General features: G+C 39.6%; 1 pseudogene; it reads right to left on the bottom strand.

Moving 5' to 3' along the window:
* Positions 1-461: 461 nt before the first annotated feature.
* LOC128062583 (WW domain-binding protein 11-like) lies at positions 462-2,692 on the bottom strand (annotated as a pseudogene).
* Between the last annotated feature and the right edge of the window lie 3,439 nt (positions 2,693-6,131).

Here is a 6,131-nt window from a genome sequence, read left to right as displayed (position 1 = left end):
GTGCTCCATTTCACTACAATATTACAAAATATTTACAAGAAAATATTAAAAATAACTCAAACATGAAAGGCAAAATGGGGATGAAATAAACTGGTTTTTCCAGAAATCTCTACTCCAGTGCCCACAGCACACGATAAGAGAGCCAAAACAAATAACAAAGTTCCCCTTGATCACAAGTTTCCAAGGAATTGGAGTAGGGGAAGAAATCTGATGAAAATGGTGGTACGAAAGGGGATGGATGTTATTAGCAGCACTGCTTCAATAACCAATTTATTTTGAATGAAATACCCTCTCTTTTATATGCAGTAAATTCTGAACAAGGCTAAACTTTAAGATATTCCTTGAAATGAAATTAAAAATACCCTGACAGTGAAAGCAACCCTTCCACCTAAGCTGAGTAAGAGCCTCTTTCTCCATGAACCACTGATGTGAACAGAAGCCTGATCTAGCATCCAAAGCTGTCACAGCAGCCCTTCCATCTCTTTCAGGAAAGCCTCATAGACATCGTCCTTAGTCTGCACCGACACGGGAACAGATGGGCCAGATTTGGGTGCTGTTTTGACAAGAGGCACAGCAGAATCATCCTCAGACTTTCTCTGGGGAGCAGCAGCAGCCTCTTTATTCTCCCAACGCACCTGCAGTGCGGTCGGCACGAATCGTGTGTTATCTGCCTTGGGATTAGTGATCTGTGGCTTGGCACTGATTGTTGCCGTGGCTTTCTTCTCGATGGTGGCTGCGCTTGTGTCATCCGCCTTGGGTCGCTGGATCAAGTTGGGGGCAGCACTTAGAACCCCCGGGTTGGGTCAGGGAGTTGGTGGGAAGAGCCCTGGTGGGGCAGGTCCAAGAGGAGGCCCCAGAGGTGGTCGCATCACGCCAGGACGGGGTGGAGGGATACCTGGAGGTGCAGGGGGAGGTAGCCGTGGTGGGGGTCCCCGAGGAGGAGGGCCAGGAGGCAGACCTGGGGGTGGGCCAGGAGGAGAGTCAGGGGGTCGACTGGGTGGTGGGCCTGGAGGTAAGAGGCGGGGCAGAGGCCCTCGGAGACCTGGCATTCCAGGCGGTCTCAGGAATGGAGGAGCTCCTGGAGGTGGTCCAGGAGGAAGGCCTGTAGGTGGTCCAGGTGGCCGTAAAGGTGGAGCAGGTGGCGGTCGAAGCAGAGGTGGTCCTGGCATGGGGGGTGCTTGTATCTGAGATGGAGAAACACACTGTGGAGGGGCTTGCTGCTGGGAAGCTGCAGACGTGCCATCAGAGATTCCTCCTTATGCTGTTTCTGTGATTGCTTTTCTGCTTCGGAATCATCCGAATCTTCATCATTGTCCTCTGAAAATTCCTCGACTTCGCATCCCTCCTCAGGGATTTCCTGACCTGCCATTTGAAGCATCATGGCTTGGAGAGGAGTCAGCTCCTTCATGTTCTTCTTCTTCTTCTTCCTAGATTTTCCAGGCACATCTGCAAACCGTACACTCAGACCTGACTTCTTTTCTTCATTGTTTTCTCTCTCAGTGTCATCACGGTGCACAAATTCATCCCCTTCACTTTCTCCATCTGATCTGTCACTGTCGCTGTCATCAGTACTGTCGCCATGCTTATCCTGGTCCATGTCTTCAGGACAGCCATCATCTTCACTGGTGCTAGGAACATCATCGTCATGACCCCGCTGAGCACGTTCAGGACTCTATAACATGTCTTCATCTCGCCTACGAGTGGGAAGATATAGGGCAAAGCCCACTTTGCGGCCATATATTTGTAAGACTTGAGGAGGAGGTGGGCCCGGGGGAGGCCCTGGAGGTTTCCTGCCAGGGGGCAAACGTGGAAGGCCATGTCCAAGAAGAGGAAGTATAGAAACTGCCCGAGTTGGAGGTCCATAGGCTGAGGTCTTCTTAAGGATGGAGGGTGGCTGGGCCCCAGGGAGTGGAATGTCCTGGATCAAAATGTTGCAAGGAGCACGCGGCATATCTGGCAGAGGAATACTCTCCACTTCCACATGCTGGGCATTCTTGACAGCATCAAAATACTGGCTAAGTTGAGCCCTCTTCTGTTCATATTCTACTTCTAGCTTTCTCAATTCTTTGTAAATATCTGGATTCTCTTTCTCATAGAGTCGTAGAATACGTTCAAATGTTTCACGTAGCTTTTTACGCTTGTTTTTCAGCACTTTCTCATTTAACTGTGGCTGCTGCACTGGGTTAAACTCCATTTCATCCAATTTTTCCATGTCCTGGATAATTTGTTTGGGATCCTTCATCTTTAAAACTGTAGCTCGTACCATCATGTGCTGCTTTTTGTTCTTCTTTAATTTTCTTTAACATTTTTTAAAATTTTATAAGTAAATATCTTCAATATATAATAGTGCTGTGGCAGATTCATGTTGATGTATGGCAAAACCAATACAATATTGTAAAGTAATTAACCTCCAATTAAAATGAATAAATTTATATTAAAAAAAGAAAGAAGTTATATATTTTGAATATTCATGCTAATTGTTTAATCTAATCCAATCTAACATAGTCACTTTTCATTGAATTAGCCTGTAAAAATATTTTATTTCAGTCATAATGTATATCATTAATTTGGGGTCCACAATTTATTTTAACTGTTATTATAAATAACGGGGAAATGATATAATAAAAAGCTTTTTTTTACAAGTGTTGAGGTAAATTTGACATAAAATTATGACATTTAAGCTGTACATCATGATGATTTGATGTATGTATACACTGTGAAATTCCCACCATTTAATCATGGTGGGATAATTAACATATCACTTTACCTATTTATGTTTTTGTTTTTGATGAGAACATTAAGGTTCTATAGTCTTAGCAAACTTCAATTGTATAGTACAGTGTTATCAACTATAGTCACCATGTTTTACACTAGATCTTTAGACCTTACACTTATCTTCTTTATCCACTCATCCATTAAAAGACAACTTGGGTTACTACTTCTTTATCTTGGCTATTGTCAATATTGTTTTCATTTCTTTGTATATAAACTTAGAAGTGAGATTGCTGGATCATATGGTCATTCTTTTAGTATTTTGAGGAACCTCCATACTGTTTCCCGGCTATACCAATTTACATTATGATACAACATAAAGCATTTTATGTATTTTCAAATTCATTCTTTAGAGTAGAATCATCAAAACGGGGATCACTAGCTTAAAAGATATTCATGATTTTAAGATTCTTGTCTTTGCTCCAAAATTTAGGTTAAGACATCAAGCTGCTGCTGCTGCTAAGTCACTTCAGTCGTGTCCGACTCTGTGCGACCCCATAGACGGCAGCTCACCAGGCTCCCCCATCCCTGGGATTCTCCAGGCAAGAACACTGGAGTGGGTTGCCATTTCCTTCTCCAATGCATGAAAGTGAAAGCGAAAGTGAAATTGAAGTCGCTCAGTCATGTCCGACTCTTCACGACCCCATGGACTGCAGCCCACCAGGCTCCTCCCTCCATGGGATTTTCCAGGCAAGAGTACTGGAGTGGGGTGCCATTGCCTTCTCCATGAACCCAGTCCAAAACCGTGGGTTCTGTCACTGCTTGAGAAAGGATCATGGAGAGGTTTATTTGCCACCACCCCAGAGTGAAAGGTACAGCTTTGGAACAGCTATCAGAGAAGCTGTGTTAACCAAGCGAGGTTTTTCTCTTTGGAGGCTTTCACTGGTTTATCTTCAGGTCTATAACTCAAGGAGTAAAGATTGTCAGTCTTTCTTATTCTTAAAAGGATAAAGGAAGCTCTGGAAGTATATGTTTTATTAATAGATATAATACAAACCTTATTGTGCAAGAATAAAAATTTGAGGTTGTTTGTTTGGATTGTAATCCCAATAACTCTAAATGAGAACTTCAATTCAATGTGAAATAGAGTAAAACTCCTTAATCTTGTGGGATGTATCATCTGAAAATAATGCTACTTCAAAGTCTCACTGGGTTTAACACATTTCCTAAGTTTATTGCAGTTCAAATATTAATACATTTGCTATAGACATTTCAAAAACATTTTAATTCATGACTATAAATAAATGAATATAAATAGGTATGTATATGTATCAGGAGATATCGGTTAATTAATGCAAAGCAAAATAGCAAACAAGTGAAACAATTTGTGTTTCTTTGTATTAGTTCTGTGATAAAGTAATTATTCACTTAAGGACTTTATGTTTTGATAACTATAAGGAAATGCAAGTACAAAAACAAATAAATAGATTCCTTTGATGTTGATCCCATTGTACATATGTACAGGCTAGATTGCAGTAGCTGAATAATATAAATTCAATGTAGGATAAAGAGAAATAAAATTTAATCAGTGTTCTGGATGTAATATTTTAAATATTATTTAATCATCCCACATGTTTAATAAAAATATTAGAGTTACCTTCCATCCCATTACTATTTTAACAATCTCCAGGTAGATCATGTCATTATAAATTTCATTTGCTATTTTTCAGTAAAGAACATGTTGAGACTATTTAGTTAATGTAATTGTTTGTATACATGTGTTCAGTGAAAAAGTCATGTTATGAAAGGGTCATGTAAAGCAAAAACAAAAGGTAAAGAACTATTGAAGTGACTCCTGTGTGGTGACCCCTGTATTTCCTGTTTTAAGTTAAAGGATGTTCTAATCATTAAAAATAGGTTTGGGATGTTTCACTACTCACAAAAATTTTTCTAAGTAGATTAAAGACTTAAATGTAAGACCTGAAACCATGAAACTCCTAGGGGGAAAAAGAAACATAGAAAAAAGCCTCCTGTCACATGAGTCTCAGTAACGACATTTTAGAAGTCGCACCTAAAGCAAAGCACCACCAACAAAACTGGGACTTAATCAAACAAAGAATCTTTACAGAAAGAGACACCATCAACAAATGAAAAGTTAACACATAGAATGGGGAAAAAAATTTGCAAACCATATATCTGATAAGGGGTTACTATCCAAAATATCCAAAGAACTCATACAACTCAATAATGATGAAATGCAAGTAAAATGGACAAGAGACTTGACTAGACCATTTCCAAAGAAAATATATAGTTGGCCAATAGGTACATGAAAGATGCTCAACACTACTAGTCACAAGCAAAATGCAAATTAAAACCACAATGAGGGATAATCTTACACTTGTTGGAATTATTATTATCAAAAAAGACACAGATGTGTATAGCGGACTTTTGGACTCAGAGGGAGAGGGAGAGGGTGGGATGATTTGGGAGAATGCCACTGAAACATGTATACTATCATGTAAGAATCAAAATAAATAAATAAAATAAAAATAAAAAAATAAAAAACAGGAGATAACAAATGCTAGTGTGGGTGTGTACAAAAGGGAACTCTTGTAAATTGTCAAGGGGACTGCAAACTGGGACAACCGGTATGGAAAACAAAATGGAGATTACTAAAAAAGTTAAAAACCGAACTGCCATACAATACAGCAATTCTATGTCTGGGAAATTATCCAAAGGAAATAAAAACACTAAATCAAAAATATATCTGCACCCCAAATTCAGACTTAAGTTGAAGAAAGCAGGGAAAACCACTAGATCATTCATGTATGACCTAAATCAAATCCCTTAGTATTATACAGTGGAAGTGAGAAATAGATCAAGGGATTAGGTCTGATAGAGTGCCTGAAGAACTATAAATGGAGGTTCGTGACATTGTACAGGAGTCAGTGATTAAGACCAACCCCAAGAAAAAGAAATGAAAAAAGGCAAAATGGTTGTTTGAGGAGGCCTTACAAATAGCTGAGAAAAGAAGACAAGCTAACAGCAAAGAAGAAAAGGAAAGATATACCCATCTGAATGCAGAGTTCCAAAGAATAGTAAGAAGAGATAAGAAAGCCTTTCTCAGTGATCAATGCAAAGAAATAGGGAAAACAATAGAATGGGAAAAACTAGAGATCTCTTCATAAAATTAGAGATACCAAGGGAACATTTCATGCAAAGATGGGTTCAATAAAGGACAGAAATGGTATGGACCTAACAGAAGCATAAGATATGAAGAGGAGGTGTTAAGAATACACAGAAGAACTATACAGAAAAGATCTTCATGACCCAGATAACCATGATGGTATGATCACTCACACAGAGCCAGACATCCTGGAGTGCAAAGTCAGATGGGCCTTAGGAAGCACCACTATGAA

Source organism: Budorcas taxicolor, chromosome 17, assembly GCF_023091745.1.
Source record: "Budorcas taxicolor isolate Tak-1 chromosome 17, Takin1.1, whole genome shotgun sequence".
Lineage (NCBI taxonomy): Eukaryota > Metazoa > Chordata > Mammalia > Artiodactyla > Bovidae > Budorcas > Budorcas taxicolor.
Note: the sequence above shows the minus strand (reverse complement) of the source record. Positions and strands in the feature narration are given on the sequence as shown.